This window comes from Pogoniulus pusillus, chromosome 9 (assembly GCF_015220805.1).
Source record: "Pogoniulus pusillus isolate bPogPus1 chromosome 9, bPogPus1.pri, whole genome shotgun sequence".
NCBI lineage: Eukaryota > Metazoa > Chordata > Aves > Piciformes > Lybiidae > Pogoniulus > Pogoniulus pusillus.
This window is the reverse complement of record NC_087272.1, coordinates 8,654,746-8,673,928: the sequence shown is the minus strand read 5'-3', so window position 1 is coordinate 8,673,928 and position 19,183 is coordinate 8,654,746. Positions and strand designations below refer to the sequence as shown.

At 41.0% G+C, this 19,183-nt stretch overlaps 1 protein-coding gene across 1 annotated transcript in view; it reads right to left on the bottom strand.

Annotated features, from left to right (window-relative positions):
• Positions 1-18,755, bottom strand: part of RPL34 (ribosomal protein L34) — a 174,814-nt gene extending 156,059 nt beyond the window's left edge. Inside the window, exon 1 of the mRNA XM_064148476.1 lies at positions 18,681-18,755. The gene's annotated coding sequence lies outside the window, so the exon portion shown is untranslated. The remainder of the gene's footprint in view (positions 1-18,680) is intronic.
• Between the last annotated feature and the right edge of the window lie 428 nt (positions 18,756-19,183).

Genomic DNA, 19,183 nt, shown 5'->3' with positions numbered 1-19,183 from the left:
CAGAAATCCTTCCTTTTCTCTCCTTTGCTCATCAGCAATGAAGGAGGAGCAGCAGCAGCCCTCACTATAAGAATAACACAAAATATTTTGTTGTCATTAGATGAAGGACTCCTCTCTTTAATGTGGCCATTCAGCCTGACAGCTAATGTAATTGTATACACAGAGAAAGCAGCAAAAAGAACAAGAAAAACAAGAAGTCACACTCCACTCCTGCGTTGTGCTTGGCAGTGCTGCACAGGTTACTCTGGGAGATGTATTAGCATATGACCTACATTTTTAAATTAATTTGTCTCAAGTTAGGTGCTCAGGGCTTTTTTTCTTTAAAACTTCTGCAGGCAATTGGTGCTATTGTATGTGTATTAATATATCAGCTCCACCATGTGTTTCCCCTCCCCTCAACTGTTTGCAAGGGAGGTTTGAAGTAGCAGGAGGAGGGTCTTCTCATAATCAAGGTCCAAGCATTGCTGACTCTCTCATTCAGCACACTGCAATACTCATGTCAGCAAAGCAGCAGTAGCAGCTGAGGAGTGTTCACCTGGGACAACTCAAAGCTCTAAGGACAGAGAATAATCTGTATTAGAAATGGAGGAGGAGGAAGAAGCTAAATGAGAAGGCAGAACCAGTTAAGGTTTGTAAAGGAAAAAAAAATAAAGGCTATTAAAAAAAATCTGAGGGAAAAAGGAAAAACAAGATGATCTGAGCTGGAGGAGGATTAGCAGAATGCAAAGTTTCTGCAAGTGTTTGAAGCAGGTGAAACAAATTGAGAGCAACTATAAAGTCATTTACATAGATGTAATATTGAAATTATATAACAAGAAGCAGGCACTTCTTTTAAAATGGGATGTAATGTTTAATTTCTCTTCAGCTATGTTACAGTAAGGCTGCACATCGTAGAATTAACCAGGTTGGAAGAGACCTTCAAGATCATCCAGTCCAACCTAGCACCCAGCCCTGTCCAATCAACTAGACCATGGCACTAAGTGCCTCATCCAGGCTTTTTTTGAAAGCCTCCAGCACCTCCTGGGCAAATTATATAATATGAAATGCTACAGGTTAGGATGACATCTATTCCAATAGGCTTGGGGTATTATGACAGCTAGATCAGATAACCTCCCCTCCAAGAAACAGTTGGGAGGTGGGAACACACCAGGAAGAACACAGATACATTACATCTGAAACTAAGAAGAATGAGTGATTACAGCAATTGTCACCCAACAGGGTACTTAAAACTTAGTAATTTAAGACACTGAGAAAGAGTTACAGGAATTAATACTGGAGAGCAGCTCTCAGACACCATCATACCCACTGGATCAGTACTACACAGGACACCACCACAGCAAATACAAACTTAAATAGGACACTTCCACAAAAATTAGGTCTTTTAAGCAAGAAGGGATTTCTTGGCTACCTGGGAAATCTTGCTCCATCTACTACATTTCATGCCACTTTGTAGCATTTGTATTACCTGTAAATTGGTTTAGAGAGCTCACATCCCCTGTATTGCTAGAATTAAATAGATGTGAACAATTTCTTGCCTCTATATGGTAGTTGTTTTGACCAGAAATTTTCTGTTTATTGTGCCTAATTCAGTGGGTCCCAGACCAATGTTAGTAACATTTAGTTAATCTCAAACAGCCCTTCAGCCTCAGTGAGACATTTTCAGGCAGGAGAGGATTGCCTTCAGAGATGGCTCTTCTAGGTGCTGCTTGCCTGAAGGACAGTGTTTTCATCTAGAACACTTTGTTATACTTCCAGATTGTTCTTTACCTTCTTGTTAATTAGGGAATTTGGTGAATTAAGAACAATCTGATCTACAAAAACAGAATAGGCAATAATTCTGTTTTCAGTTTGTTTCTTGCAAAATTAGCTCTAATTTTTTTTAATCATGCATTTACAGATTTACATTATGACTTTTTATATTTGTGGATGGAATAGACTAAAATATTAGCATTCTCTTAGCACAAACCCTGAAATTAGCAGCTAGCTTACATTCAAATGGGATACACTGCCTCAAATAGTCACATTTCTAGGGTCTAATTAGGGCAACTTTTTCATCCTGTGGCCTTAGGTATAATACTTGCAATTAGATTTAGAGGTATTTACTGGGTCCTGCCTCAGTCCTTTCCCAGAGAGAAGCAGGAAGGATTGTGATGCAATTCAGATCAGGCAGCCTAATGCAGATGCACATGCTCCATCATATGGCACAACATATGCTCCTCATGTGAGTGATGCTGCCATTTGGATCAAAGAGCCAGCACAGGTCCCCTTGGTGGTGTGACAGGAAGAGATTTGCACAGTTCTAAGGTTGTTCACCAGGAAGTACATAAGCAGGACCAGGGCACTGTTCACTAGGGAGCTACAGCAAGTTATACCTACACCACAGGCACTGGGATCCTATCAGCAGTCTACATAATATTCTCTGCAAATTGAGAATGCCCTCTTGACCTACATGTTAGAACTGTTTATGATTTTCATTCTTTTTTCACCCTCTCCACCCTCCTCCCACTAAAGCTTGAATAATCTCCATGTTTTCCACACCTCCCATGGGAGTTGTGGCTATTCTTCAATTTTCTTTTCTCAGTTTGGATAACTCCAAGGTAAATTTAACAAGGAATCCCTTCCATAATGCCCTCAGGATAAAAAGAAAAGTGAGGTTTAAAAGTGAATGAAAGATGACAGATAAATCTTTTAAAATGAAACACCAAATTTCTTAACTATGGTACCTCCAAATCACAAGAGTTCACTGATCAGAGCACACTATTTGTCCTTCTAGAGAGATATGCTTTGAAAAGCTCCAGTGTGAGCCAGTGGTATTGTACTTGGTGAAAATAATTAAAATAATAACTGTAATCACTAGCAAGAAATACTTACAATTTAATTACAGGCAAGGATTCTTTGTCAGTGTCTAACTAGAGCTCTCTATGGATGTGATTTTCAGAAGCACTGAAATTTCAGAGGGAATAAAGTAATTTTGGTCTTTTTCTTTGCCAAGTTTCCAATTCGTGAGAAAGGCTGATGATATACAAGCATATCTAGTTCTCAGAGGGATTTTGAGGTCATTAATTCCAGTCCCTTCTTCCAGAAATCAAACACATGCTATAACCTTTTCTTTATAGCTGAGTACCAAAACCAATGCTGCCTAGAGAGGCATCCTTCAACACTGGAGAATTCTGCTAGCAAGTGATGGTGCTGGGTCACAGTGGGTCAGCTGCTGTAAGCACCTAGTCCCACACAAGTGAGAAGGTGAAACTGACAGCCTGACTCCAAAAAGGCTTCTTGAAGGGTTTGAAGCAAATGTCTTTCTCTGCTTTTTAAATGTCACATTCAGCAAAGCAAACCAAAACAAGCCCCACTCCTGCTCTCACATTATCATCAACAGCGTTTGTCAAAAGATGATCAGTATCACTCACACGGGAAGCCAAATGAGCATTAAACGAATTCAAGCTTTAGGGCTTTCTTTTTTTGCAAGATAACATCAGATATTAACCACCATTTCTTGCTTCATCACATGCTGATCTCCTCAGCAATCAGGTTTTTAATTACACAAACGTCTCTGGGTATTTTCTTGCATAACTACTGAGAGGCACGAGCGTACTGAAGTAGTGGCCATTGCTAGGATGTGCATTACAGACAAAAAACAAACCAGGATAAGGTTTTTGAACTCTCCTAAGTCTGACTATGCTGAGATCTGTAGTTTCATGGCTTTCTTTTCACTCTGACCCTGGAAGGAGTGTTAGTAATTAGAGACATATCCATATATATCAGCATATGCAGGTATTTGCCAGCATCATCTGAAAGGGGATGTTTCTGCTGTCAGATTGCAAACTGTTAGCTCTCATTTTTGAAAGCTTGTTGCAAGAAAACCTGAGGAAGGATCTGATCTGTGACCTTCAACTCCTAACAGGGTAACATCACGAAGTTCAAAAGTCTAGTTATTTCCAACAAACACCCATTGCTGGTGACTGCTGGCGAGTCATCTCTGTCTGGTGAGCCTTCAGCCTGAACCAGGCAACTTCTTGTGTTCAACATTTTCCCATTCACTACCCCAGTCTCTGTGATGGTTTGGGTGTTACCCACTCCTCCACACTTTAGAAATCACCCAGACTAGACTCAGCTGCCTCTGGAAATTTAATGAAGCTTATATTTACAGCTTGGCACAATATACAAGCAGATATTTACAGTATATACAGAAACATACAAGTTAAAACTTAATTCAGAAACACAACAGCCCACCCAGAAACCTGAGTCCCCAGGAGGGGCTCCCAACTGCCCTTCCACCTTCTCCCACCCTTCTCTACCTTACCCCAGACATTGTCTTGTGCCCAAGGAAGAATGGAGGGTCAGCCAGGGGGGTTAGGAAGCAGATGGATCCATCAGGTTAAGTTGGAGAGAGAAAAATGTAGCCCACAGCCCAGACAGAGAGTGCCTACTTTGTGTTTGGATTCTTGCTCTTATAGCTCTCAGCAAGCCTATGAGTGAAGTAGACATCACCATTGTTTATTTTTTCACAGCCTGTAATCTAATTCTTCTCAGCAAAACACTCTAGCTAGCTTCAAATTAGCAGAGCCCCAAACAGAACCAAAAAGAGCCTGACACCATAAAGATTAAAAAAAACCAAATAGACTCATCTCTGTTGCAGGGGTAGTAGAGGCAGAAGTGTAACCCTTGTCTGAGCATAAGGGTTTTGCAAGTATCTCTACAAGGCCTATGTGTTCTCAAGGCAGACTAATTTTTGCAGTGATACATGGGCAACAGCTACTTCAGCAACATAACCAAAGACAAATGCTGATTTTGGTTATCAAATTTAATTCCTTCCTTGATATTTTCTCACCCTATATGCAGACGATGAAACACCATCCAATTCACAGGGTGGCTCTGTGAAAGCACTACTGCTCCCATGCCTGAGCAGCAGTTAAAAATGATGTTTACTAAAATAAATACCTGCTTTCTTCCTTTATTTGGATGCCATAGATGGATGTGTGTTGGCTCATTTCCTTTAACATCAACTACCCTGTTAACTTACATAAATTTTAGCACAGGTTTGTTACTCTAGGGAGGAGGGGGGAAAGGAGCTTGCTAAAGCTGGGGCCAAAATGGTTTCAGTGCTTGAGATATAGGAGGCTCTCTATCATCCAATATGAACAGGTTATAGTACCTTGTGCTAGGAAAGGCTTGGAACAAAGCTGGCAGATGTAGCACTTCAGAACATGGTAGTATTGGGGTGATGGTTGGACTTAGTGATCTCAGAGGTCTTTTCCAACTTTAATGAGTCTATCACTCTGAATAACTCAGGCCAGAAGGATGTGTAATGACACACAAACCACAGGTCCTTCCCACTGTAGAAAAATTAGTTCAGTTTAGCTTCTTACTAGCCAATTCTTACTACAACTCAAAGAAAATACAGGGATTAAGAACTTTGACAAGACAGTTCAATATTACCAAAACCCTGGAACAAAATTGACTAAAATCAGTATGAGGGACATGGGGAAGAAGGCAAACAATGGTAGAGTTAGGTGAATGTCCAGGGAGGCAACTGAGGAGGAGAATTGGCCACTTTATATTATTGTGATATGGCTAGGTGAGCTTGAATGGCAGCGTGTCATGACAGGGAAAACAGAAATTGCCAAGTTACTTTTTCTTTGCTACTTGCAATTGTTTTTTACACTTTTATGTTCCCCTATTTCTCTTCCTCTCCCCAGAGTGTTAAGTCCCATCTCTTTCAGTAGTTCACAAGCCAGGAGTATTCAGGTCTTAACATCTTTGAGTGATATTAAAGGCGCTGTAATTATAGAATTGAGACAAATTTTGCAATGGAAAGGCTTCCAGTCTATGTACTCCAAGTGTTTCCTCTGAGGAGCTTGTCTCTGCACTCACTACAGAGATTAAGCTTCTAATCAAAGCAGTTCCTAAGTCTGAAGCCAAATGATGCAAAGTCTCCCTACCTCAACACCACTCCTGTCCCCTTAGGGCATTTCACATGCAGTGCCTCATATGCCAACTTGGAAGGTCCCATGGAAGCCCTTCAGTTCACATCCAAAGACAATTTACAGCAATACTGAACACTTGCCAACTTAAATCTCTGAAGGCAAGGCAGAGGGACTGCTGGAGATGATTCAAAGACAAAAATAATAGAAAAATCCTGTCACAGTAGCACAGTGCTGATGCAACTGCATCTTTCCAAACAGACTTCATAACACCTCCACTTCCATGTTGATAGACCTGAGCAGTGAGCAATGCAGAAAACTCCCAAAGCCAGCTCTTCTGCAGCAGAGCAGAGATTGCACAACAAGTCAACAGCCTTGGGTTGCTTTTAATTTGTATAATATACAGCTTGCCCTAGTTTATACACACTGCAGCATTAGACAATTAGACATGCTGAAGTATCATTATTCACCCGAGCTGCAACTGAGCATCCTCTGTCTCCGCTCCCCTTCTCTCCCCTGAGTGTGGACCATTATCCTTATTTTTGCAACCTTCACAGAATAGCTGCCCAACGACTGTAATTAGTCCACTTCTTGTTTTGATAGCTGTGTTTTCTAAATCAGGTGTCATTCTTTTCTCAGCAACCTTGATTTACAGGGGTTTTTTTTTTGCCTAAGACATTTCTTTCAATCATTTTCCCCCCCTTTTCCTCCCTGCCCCCTCTATTTTCACATCTTTGTGGGGAAAAGAAAGAGCTTAATTGAAGTTAAGATTGCCAAACTTAACTTCTGATCTTAGATATATTATAGGATTATGGTGTTCTTCTCAAAAACTACTAATCTCACAGAAAGTGCCAAAAAAGCAGGAGGGGAAAAAGGGTGGGGGGGTCTGAAAAACAAGTATTTGCAGCTGTTCTTTCATAAAGCAACTCTATTATGAGGTTTACAACTTTTTTCCCAAGGCATAGAAACAATGCTTTCCCCTGTGACCTTGAGTAAAATTAATATAATGGAACAATCTCCAGCAGTAATATAGATACAGACAGATCCTTGTAAAATCTCTAGCTCTTGATGAGCTTTACTAGAGACAGCACATGCAAAAATACACAGAAAAGCATTGTGAAATGCAATACATATGGAATACTTGGGAACTGGGAGGGGGGGGAAGCTCCTTTACATTACATTATATGCCATTTTAAGGTAAAGATAGAATCCCATACTCATGCCAACAAATCATATGAGCACATATTCCTGTTTATTTACAGTATCAGGTAATACTGGAGAGACTTAAAATTGCTTGCTGGGACTACTTTTTATCTAAACCTACAGCACATTAGTTACCATTAATCCTGCTGTGTCGCTCCCAAATGGCAAGAAAAATAGCCACTTACTTTGAAAAATGCCTAAAAATGACACTACTTTAACATCCATCATCTTGCTCCTTTAGAGCCCTAAGGAGTTCTTGTGTAGTCCTTTGGGATGCTTAGAATAGCTATCACTAAGAGTAGAAATACTCTGGCTTTAGATCTATATGCTTATGATACATAGCTTCCTAAATCTAGTTTGTTTGGTCTTGAATATTTCTCTCTCTCTTTTTTTTGTCCATAAGCCATTTGTGGCTTTTAAGGAGGCAGGTCAAAGAAAAAAATATTCAGGCTATGATTTCTTAGCTAGTCACTTAAGCTCTTTTCTGAAAATTTTCAAGTTCTGGGGACTTTATTAATGCAACAGCAAAAGCAAAGAAGGTAAAGAATGCTATAAATGTAATTTATCACATGAAGCTTGCTATGTCAAACACTGGAATCCATGGAGCATGAAGACAGAAAAATAATTTATCCTAAAACTTATCTTTTCCTACTCATTGAATAATATCAACTAGCAAATCCCTTATGTTGGGGTGAATGCAGTCTTTGCATGCCTGTTCTGCAATGTCCTGTGTAGCAAGACTGATTCTATCGTTTCTAAGGATCAGTATTCCTGAAGCTGGACCAACATAACCTTTCAAAGTTGCTAAAAATAGAAAGACTGAGGAGCACTTCAGCATATCTAGTCCAGGCAATTTCAAGTTCTGCTCTTTTCTGATCCTGAAAGACTACAGTACTGGATTAAACCATGGATTTATTTGGAGAGGTCACAGCTATCCTGTCTCAAGGGAGACTGAAGAGCTCGTGCTTCCTGTAAGGCTCAAGTGGTATCTTCTCAGGCAAAAGCCAGTGAGCTTCCTGCAACTGAGCTTAACAGTTCAGAGCTTCCTTATTTCTACACTTCATCCACCCAGGCAAGACACAGGAGTACTGGGAGCTGAAATCCACAGGAACTTCTCCAGTCTGAACAATTGTGTTGCTCTGAGGATCTATTAATTTTTTTACTAACACTTGCTCAGTAGAAGAATCACATTTGAGCAGATATATACACCATGGATATATTTTTATCCAAATAAAACCATCAAGAAACTTTAAACCATGGTCTAAAAATGGCCAACCTCAAACCTGTAGCACTTCTTTAAAAGGAAAACAAAAAGCACACTAATCCCAAAGAACAACTGAGCCAGTCCACCCTAAACTCAATCAGGCAGTTACATGGGAATCTTGTGCCAAGCAGTTTCTGGCAGTTCAGCACAGTGCTGCCACTTTCACCTTCTCAAGATAGCCCAGCATGCTCCCATTGCATCTGTGCTCTTATCTCTCCTATGTGGTCTTCCTGCAGCAGAAGAGAACAGGATGTTCATCATTAGTCAGCCACCATCTGTAGCTCAAACATCAGATGGCAATGCAGTAGAATAAGTTGCTATTCTCTTCCAAACTTCCTCCCCCCAAACAAGACAGAGATGACATTCAAGATGTGAAGTAAAAGGAAAGAAGATTGACATGGCAGAGTGGAATTTCAGTCTACAGATTCAGGTGGCCAGATGAGGCCAGTGCTCATAGATGGACAGTCTCAGGGATGCTCTAGACCCTATTTACAAATGATCCTTCAGAACCAATAGCAGAAAAGATATGTTTGCCATCAACAGTGGTCATTGATTGATGAAAAACACGCTGGACATATCCCAGAACAAAAATATGCAAGCAAAAAAAAATACACCATGCAGAAAAAAAAAAAGGAGAAAAACTAATTTAAATAGTGTTTAAATTCAATTTGCTCAGTCCCACATCAACAAAGATCACACAAAAGAACCCAAACACCAGTAAGTCCAGATTTTCAGACTTTCCCCTTAAGAATTTCAGTGGCCAGTTCATTAAATAGTTGCCATAAGAGGTTAATCAACACAATTTAACCTCGGGAGTATTTCACACAGAAACTTGTTTTTAAAGACCCAGACAGCAGAAGAAGCCCAAAGAAAATCTGAGGTTACATATTTATAGCCACAGCCTTTTTAGCAGAAGCAATTTGATCTGTGACTTGACTGCAACACGACTCAATGACTTGTGCAAACTTCCAGCATTGTTAAGATAACACTTCAATCCCAAAACGACCCAGCCAGAAGATAATCCAGCATCTTGAGCCCTGTATTCCTCCAGTGCTACACCAGTGCTCAAAGAATTTAGTGTGCTTCGGATGGGTTCCTCAAGTCTCAATCTCTGTTGGATAATAGGCCAGCTTTTTTTTACTCTGGTTCAAAAGACCTCTGAATATTCAAGCAGAATCACTCACAGACACTGGAGTGGCACACCCTGACAGCCCCTTTACCTGACACAACCTACTTCACAAGAATGGGTTGACCCTAATTAGTACAAAAATAATAAAAGTAAATTTGGAAGAATTGTGTCAACTCCAGGCTTACACTTGACTGTACATGCCAAGAATTAATTAATTCAAGAATTAAGTAATTATTGCACTCTGATTTTGGATCATCAATTTAGATTAGATAAAATGAAGAAATTCTTTACTATGACAGTGAAGGAAGACTGGAACAGTATTCCCTGAGAGGTGGTGGAGGTCCCATCCTTGGAGACATTCAAGGTCAGGCTTCACAGGGTTTTGAGCAATCTGACCTAGTCAGGGATATCCCTGCTTGCTGCAGGATGTTTGGTCTAGATGACCTCTAAGAGGCCACTTCCATCTCAGTGCATCCTATGATTCTTAAAGGTCTTTTCCAATCAAAACAATCCCATGTTTCTGAGATGAGACACCCCTGAGTACTTCATTCCTTCATATCTTTCTCATCTCTAGGTATCATTCTTAGGCCAGTTTTAAATATCCCAGGCTGTCTCCAGCAGAATTTAGCCCATTTCATTAAGAGTCATCTCTAGCATGTTGGTCCCATACTGCAGTACAAAGAAACCTGGGGCTTTTTCATATTTTTAGCAAGGTAGTAGCCACCTAGAATGCTTTGAAGAATGCCTTGGGGAAAATCATCCCACAAGCTAATTAGACTACAGAAGGTCACCAATAGTGCTTTCAGTTGTGCCATTTGTCACATGTTCAATTTTTCCATACTCTTCAATAGCCACTATGTGTTTATCAAGCATGAAAGGAATAATCATTACAATTTCGTCTATATGCAAAAGTACACATTCATGAAATAGAGAAATTAGCACCGAGCAGAGACCATCCATAGCACCTAAAAATATTTTGCAGCTGAATTGCAATGGAGATAATAAAGATAGAGCTTTATACAGTATTTAGCTGTGGTTAAATAATGCAATTAATCATGTGCATGTGAGTTTGAAGAAGAGAGAAAGAATATTATCCATTCACCTTCTGTAACACTGATAGCCTTAGGCTAAACTATTTCAAAGTATTTCCTGGCTAAATTCAGTATTCCACTCTTTTGAGGAAAGTTCTTGGATCCCACTTAAAAGGCCAATAATTCTGCAAAGAGCAAGACCACATCACCTCACGGAACCAAGAAATCCTCCAACTATCAATTACTACATGACATTCACCAGTAGACCCAGCATGCTCTGAAACAAGTTAACATTATCTTATAGCAGTTGCAGGATATGCTACTGTTTAAATCACACATAAAGCACAAAAGATCAATTCCTAGCAAGCAATCTCCTGGGTAGAAGCTCCAAAGCCCTCACTCATACAGCAAGGTATTTCACAATCATGACACGTTTGTATTATGACTGAAGCTGGGACTACAGAAATGACTGATTTTTCAAACTGACAACACACCAGGGAAGACAGGAGAGGGTCCTGCCTGCAACCCTTCTGAAATTCCCACTTTTCTCACAGTAGTGGAAGCAAGCACAAAACATGTCTCCAGTAGGAAACCTTTCATTTGTGGGCATGTGCAGGAGAATGAAAGTAGAAGGCCAAAAGCACAAAACAGAAGGACACTGCATGTGACATTTCCAAGTGGACAAAGAACTCGCCCAGTGACACATGAGGGCACAAATCCTCATCAGGTATGCAGGAGTATGATGCACACATCTCCTAGCAATACAGGAGGTGAGAACTCCGGAAGGTGTTTGTTGGGCACTGCACTGGTCAAGACAAATTGGGAACCAGTTCACAGATGCAGAGACTGGAACATCTCCTGTGTACTAAGACAGCAACTAACTGAAATGTTTGCCTTGCAGCCTTCTCAAGATTACATGTCTTAAAAATCTTTGCATATCAGTTGATACATGAGTGGAACCAGGCATTTTTCCTCAGCTAAGGATCAGGATAGTTCCCTCAGAGCTAGAACCTCTCCACTCAAAACTTCACTACAACCTTTTAGCATCAGAGAGGCGTGAGAGATACCCTTGCTTATTTATCTTTTTATTGCCTCCTGCCTGCATCTAGGAGGCTGCAGGTTTGAGTTCATGTTTCCATCAGCAGGAAACCATTAGCTTCCAGTCTCATCACCTGCACCAAAAATGATGCAAGTACAGTGCTTTCTGAGAGCAGCTCTACTCTTACCACCTACCCACACTGCTGCCTCTACCACCACTCTCTCCCTCCACACATCCTGTCTGCCCCAGAAGTCCATTACAAGCTGAATAACAAACTTTACCCGAGTGATCAAACACCTGCTTTTATTGCTCGCTTCTCTGAAGGGACAACTCATTTGGAGGCTAAGGACAAGGGAACCTGCAGGCCTGCTCTCAGAGGAGGCAATGCCCACATTTTCACAAACAAACCATCTGGAGACTTGCCTGCTTCTGCAGTGATCCCAGCCTCCTGAGGGCTTTTACTTCTGTTCTCACAGGAGAGGAGACATCAGCCCCCACTTTATACACTTGTGAGATTAAACCTTAAGGATAGACTGTTGTGTAGTATTATGGAAAGCATCTTCTTTCCAGCTGCATTGCTCATCACACTCGCATGTTCTTGCTTTGGTATTCCAGAAAGCCTTCTGAGCTCCAGTGCTCTGTAGCCATCAGATAGCATTGATGTCCCCTAATGAAAGCAAGCCTTTCCTTTCCCTGGCTGTGAGGCAGGCACTGTGACTTAGCAGAAGCTTCTGCAGGAGTTAACCGGTGGGTTAGACCTTCCTTGACACAACAACCCTTTGGCACCCTTCTTGGTGATGTCAGAGAGCTCTGATATAATTGCAAGTGTACTTTAAGCCCACTTTAAGGTACTTTTGCTATGCCAGTGACACAAAGTAGCCTCAGAACACTTTACATCAAGCCCAGCAAGGATACAAATGCTACAATGGCATTTCTGTGGGAACTTTCCCAAAAGTCATCTCCCACTGAAGCTCTGCTCTAGGCTTATGCTTGCTCTGCTGGTCACATGTGGTTCCCAGATCTGTTTAGCTCAGCAGCCTCTCAACATATGTGATGGCGTCTATATGTGGTGGAAAAAAAAAACAGGGGGGAAAAAGGAGAGGAAAAAAAGGTGGCTCTGCTCCCAGCTGCACAAAGGATATGAGTGAGCTGTGTATGCTTCTGCAGTCCATGTCAGTCAGTAAAATTAGATCCTTACAACTCTCTCCCTGGAAGACATGTAACTAGCTACACATCAAACTGCACAGGGCTCTGATAGAGGCATGAGTGGAACAGGAGGCTGGCAAAAAGAATGCTGGCTTGGTTGTGTCATTGCCAGGGTCTGATAGCTGATCCTCTCCGAGAGCAGTGAACAGGCTGCAAGGACTATGTGGAGATTTAACGGGTACTTCTGGAATTACAACAGTATAATTATTTAACATTTTCTTTTTATTATGACTTTCTGATGAGCTTTCATAGGAAATAGATACACACTTGCAGTTATTGTAAATTAGATCCATGACTTTGTTTCCCCACCCCCCACCCCGATTGCTTCTGTTCACATTTTAAGATGAAAGCAAACAGTCCAAGGTTACCCTGAAGAGAATCTAGGTATGGGAAGCTCTTGTTAATTCTGCCTATAGGGAAAAACAGGCTGCTTCCCTTCAACCTGCAGAAAAGTGTTTTATACCATAATCAGTGCTTGAACTGATTAAGAAGGGCAAGAGGAGCTAATTTTCCAGAGATGGCGAGTACTGTGTATGGTGCCTATGCTGAAGATGATACTCACAAGCCTTTTACAGCACTGCTGCCACTCCATGCAAATTCCTTTGCTAAGCATGTATCAGAAACATTCATAGTGATCTTTTTAACCTCTGTGTCTGGTGCCCTTAGTACAAGTGAAGCTGACTGAAAAAAGCAGAGACCAGCAAGCAGTAAAATTTAAACTGAAAATGTCACATTTTGGACATTTGCTAACTTCTCTTTTAACTTCAGTCAAAAACTTTTTAAAATAAACAAACTAGAGAGGAGAAGTCTCCTGAAAGGGTTAATTTTTTTCTCCTACAGCTTCTCTGAGCGGAACTGATATTCTTAGTCTGACTTAAGGATATGGAATAGAAAGGCTGCCAACATCTGTTGTGGTCAGAGACAGATAAAAGAGACTAAATCAGAGCTGGAAGAACCCATGTACAGCATTCTGTGTTGCATTACCCCGTTCATAAAAGCTTGCAAAATAGCATTGATAGTATGGAAGATAGATGCTCACCTAAACTTTCTCACTGCAGAGACCTACAAGTTTCATATATATAGGCATCCTCATCATCATCACGTTGCACAACATGAAATATTTAACTTCTATCTTGGAAATTCCAGGCTAAAAATATTTAAGATACCTTACGTATATAATCAGATTGCTTTATAATGGGAATGGAAGACACACAGGTGACTTGTGAGCTTGCAGGTATTGGAAGCAGTATTGATTTAGCCTGCTGTCCAAGGAGAAAGTTAGAACAAAACAGATTAAGATGCTCATTAACTGTAGATGTGGATTAGCCCAAACTTGATGATGGCACTCAGAGCAAGAGCTTCCACACAGATACTTGAAGAAAAGCTAATGTGATTTACATTCATACCCTAATTCAGTTATCAAACATACTTCATGTAGACAAGCCTTCAAATTACTGCAATCAGCAACTATTTCCAAGGAAGCCAATTGCTTTATGACAGTATAACAGGCATACAAGTAAACCCAGCTCAAAATCCATGGGCTGCAGAACTATTATGTCTGTCTATATTTACTTTTGCCAGAACTGACCTCACTATGGGAAGGAAACTCCAATATCTGAAGTGAATTTCTAAGAACATCTATTTTACTACAGGAAAGGAATAGTTTGCACACAAGTGGTTTAATTATATTACAAGTGTAATACAATAATACCCTGGAGGTGTTCAAAAAACAAGTAGATGTGGCACTTCAGGACATGGTCTGGTTGTCATGGAAGTGCTGGGTAGAAGGTTTGACTTGATGATCATTTCCATGCTTAATGACTCAGACTCTAAGTGAGACTGAAGTGACACCAAACACTTAGTGTCTCCGTATTCTTCTGGTGCACACTCTGCTGTCATTATTCCAAGGAAGCATCTGCCTCTTGTCATAAAGAAGGAATTGTACCTCATCTTTTATTTGCATCAGTAAGAGTCAGACATGGAACCAAGGGTCTCCAGCAATGGGACCATGGCATGCACTGCTGCCAGGGGTAGACAATGGAAAAAGTGGTCACACAGACTAGGGCCAGCTGTACCACATCTGTGAAGGGCAGAGCTCCTGCCTTCATTTCTTCTCCTAGGAGGTGACCCAGCCCTCACTCCAATGGATGTCTCGACTTCACAGTGTTTCTCTCTACCTCTTCGAAAGCACATCGCTCAGATTCCTGCCAAGGTGCAGAGCATTGTTGGTGTATACCTAGCAACCAGTCAAAACCTCAACAGCTTAGAGAAGTTCTCCTGTAGCTACCTTTAAAAGTCAGTTTGGTCTTGGCAGGCTGGAGAGCCTCAAATAGGTTTCATTTGACATAGAATAAACCAGTTGGAAGGGATCTACTCTACTACAATCATCCTGTACAACTGCCTGGCTACTTCAGGATCAACCAAAAGTTAAAGCATGTTATTAAGAGCATTGTCCAAATGCCTCTTAAACACTGTCAGGCTTAGGAAATCTATTCCAGAGCCTGACCACTCTCTCCATAAAAAAATGCTCCCTAACCTTAAGTTTGAAGTTCACCAGCTTTATCAGATTCTGGGTCACTGTTTTGCACCTGCACTGAATCAATAATTCTGGATTCTTAAACACCATTTTCTTCTTATAGAGTTATAATTCTGCCTGTCTTTCACAAAACAAGTGTGAACTCAGAAGCTGCCTTTGTGAACTCATCCCTGCACTGACAAATTTAATTAAAATCTGATTTTTTCCCTACTGGAAAGCATCTTTATGTATTATATGTACCAATAATTATTAAATTATATTTATAATTGATATTTTTACCAATGGTAGAGAAGCATTTTGCCACATTAAAAGCTTCCAAATAGGTTTTAAATACTTATAAATAATTAATTTTGCCATACTGGGGTGCTGGGGGAGGGCATTGTTTGGTTGGGTGGTTTTTTTTTTTTTTGTAAACATATTTATGTTTTGAATAACTGATCTTTGCTTTAGATGCATGGAAATCAATTATTCAAAACATTCTGGGATTTAAGTAACTATGCCATGTCTACCTCTTCTGTATGCTCAGGCTGCATATATCAAAATCAGGATGCAGGCTGCCACTTAAAGACAACTTGCTACAGCTAAATGAAGGATCTGATACAGCTCTTAGATCCCACTGCGTGTCTCCCAGTTGTCAAACAATATGCCCAGGAGGCTAATAGCAGTTTTTGTGCTAAATGTGATCCCATAGGATGTTGTTATCCAGAGCCTGCCAGCCTCTGCATGCCTATTTGCTATGACTGCAATGGCAGCTCCCTGTAAAGAGACAAAGTTTGGGCAAAAAACAGGAAGCTTTAGTGCACCACACAAGTTCTCCGTGTTCCATGGTCCAAAATAGACTTATCTGGAGCCAATTTACTGCGTATAATTCATACCAGGCCCTTGCTGGAATGACTTGCACTCTTGTAGCTCTTCAGATCTATATCCAATAGGGAGCTGTCACTCTCTCTGAGTTTTAATAGAGGTCCAAGTGCAAAATCCAGTACCCAGAGACATCATGTGGCTTTGTAGCTCTCCTTGAGAGAAGCTGAGCCAACAGCTCAGCAGCTGGGCTACACACATCCAGAGAGTTCTCCTACTTGCAGCAGATAAAATGGGTTATTTTCTTAAGATTTGACAGTGTTCTTCAAGAAATAATGAGGTCAGATAATGATGAGGTTTTCAGCCTAGGTTTAGGTTGGTTAGGGGGGTGGGGTGTTGCTTTTTGCTTTTTTAAATTTGGATATTATTTCAGAAGGACAAGCCTCATCCTTCAAGATGCTGAGCAGTGGCTACAATTACTGGAAGAAGTGCACAAGAAATACACAATTTTCCTATGAGCCTTTCATAGGCTGAGGCGAAGCCTAGTATCACCCAGGCAGTCAGTAAGGGAGCAGAGGGGTGAACACAAACCTGTCATGTCCTAGACCATCACCCAAATTTCTAGCACATCCCTTTAGCGTGAATGCAAGACACTGAACTTGCTGAGCAGCAAAAAAATTTCACTCAGGGTCAAAATGAGAAGACTTTCATTAGTTAAAGATGCAAAAGGCTTGTGCCAGTAACATAACAGGTTCTTCACCACTCATTTCACTATGTACACTCCCCTCTGAGAAAGGACTGAAGTTATTTCCTGGCTATTTTTCACTAAAGCAGCTGAAATAGTTACAGTATCAGGCTCTCATATTGCATAACCCCCAGCCACACACTGTGGTCTCACCAGCTCTGACAATTACCAGTAGTACAAAAGTGCTTTTAAATCTTCACAGCAGGCAAAACAGAGTACTGACCATGAAAATGTAGTTACTGACCACACAGGTGGTGAGGCCACCTAGGCTCATCACCTGTGCCCCACCAAAACTGGGGGACCCACAGAACAGCAACAGCAAAGTATCCATCACCTTGCCAGGACTGGTGTGGTGGCCCAAGTACAAACAAAATGCAGGAAGCTGAGATGGGAAAGGGTGAGGAACAGTGTTTATGTGAATACTCTCATTAGGTACTGAGGAAAGGAGACACTAGCAAACTTCTTGGGTTATGATGCACCTCTGCCTACTCCCTGTGCTGGCAGTCTGCTCCATGCAAGCGTGAGGTCACCAACCCTGGCCTGCTAGTCAGCAGCAGCCATCCAATATCTCCACCAAAATGCAAACCATTAGACCCACTCAAGTGCTTATTCCCAAGTAAGCAGCACTAAAGCAGGATTACTATCCCCATACTTCAACATCTGGGCAGCAAAGGGACAACACATGGTTGTCCATGCTTCCTCTTGATGCTGGTGAAGTGGGACAAAAGCCATGGACAATGACATGCCAAGCTTTAAACATGGTCAAATGCTACTCTGAAATCAGAGGATTAAGATTAAATTTGCCTAGTGCTCTACTGAAGGAGGCAGGGAAAAAAAGACACTTAAAAAAAAACAGCAGAGAAAGCATGGAAAATGGCAAGGAGAAAGGACAAGACTGGATTCACTACTATTTTAACTGCAGCCCACTCTTTCAAATTAGTTGATACTTCTGAAGGCTGTGAGTGGTAGAACTGTTTGCAGGCTATTAAGTTGGTGTAAGTATTTACTCTGAATAATATTTTGTGATTCAGCTGCCAGATCTCTTTTATCTGTAGCAATTTCCAGTTAGTAGGTGTCATTTACACGTTGCTTTACATATACTTAAGATTTTATGGATTAGCTGTGTGCTTTCCAGCTTTGAAACAGCTTTCCAAGCTTCTTTCAAGAGCTAATTCAGCAGTGGGACATTATAGGCTACAATATCATCAAATACATCCCAGGCAACAAATACAGCATGAGGGATAAAGCCAAAAATTATATCAGAGGTGTACAAACTAGGTAGGAATATGAGATTTTACAAAATAACAAATATCATTGTTACCATAAAACTACACATTAAAACATGACTTAGTAACAGAGAACATGACTACAGCTTTCAGTGGACTATCAACATTCTATACAACTAAAGGAGTGCCCTTTCATTCTTTAGCCCTGCCATCCACTGACTTTAAAGTACTTTTTATAGGCAGTCTCTAACAACACCTCTGCACTGCACCAAACAAACACAAAAGACAAGAACTTAGCCTCCAAAGGCTTACAGTCAAATGCAAAAGAAAAAACTATCTAGGAAAAAAAAAGTTTCTTGTGAGACCAATAAATGTCATGCTTCCACTTCAGATATGGATAGAACTTTCCATGTTCTATTTAGGAGACATACACAAGGTCTGCAAAATAAAACAGTAAGACTAGGGACTAACATAAGTCAGAAAACAGAGAGCTTGCCTCAGTCCTTCAACCAAGCATTTCAGGGGGAAAAAAAAAGGCAAATACTTCTAGTTAGGACAGACTCAGAGATCTCTTACCAAGTTTTCTTTTAAAGCTTCAACTTTCTCATGGTACAATAAGGAGAGCAGCAATAACACAAAGCAGACCCTGCCCACAGCACAGTAGGGAAACTAGGAGCCCACAGCTCTAACCCCTCAGCCCTTTATAGTTTGTTTTGCCACCTGGTGTGAGGCACAGCTGGGATGAATCTTCCAGAGCTGCTCCACCCAAAACACCAGGCTGTGTAATTCATGCAAGCCTGATGGCTGTCAGAATGTGACCAGGAGCCAATCCATCTCCCCGTCCAGCAGCAATTCTATTTACTGAGCAGAGCTGCAACGAGTCCTGCAGAAGACCCAGAATAAAAGTGTAGCAAGCTCCTTGCAAGCTTAGTTCAGAAATCTTGCCAATCTTCTGCAGCAAATAAATAAATAAATAAACCAACCACCCAAAAAACCCACCCTACTCTCTCTCTCCTTCATTAGAAACACCTTCCCAGTGATGTGCTGTTCGTAGCCAAAGTGGTACTGGTACTTTGTTG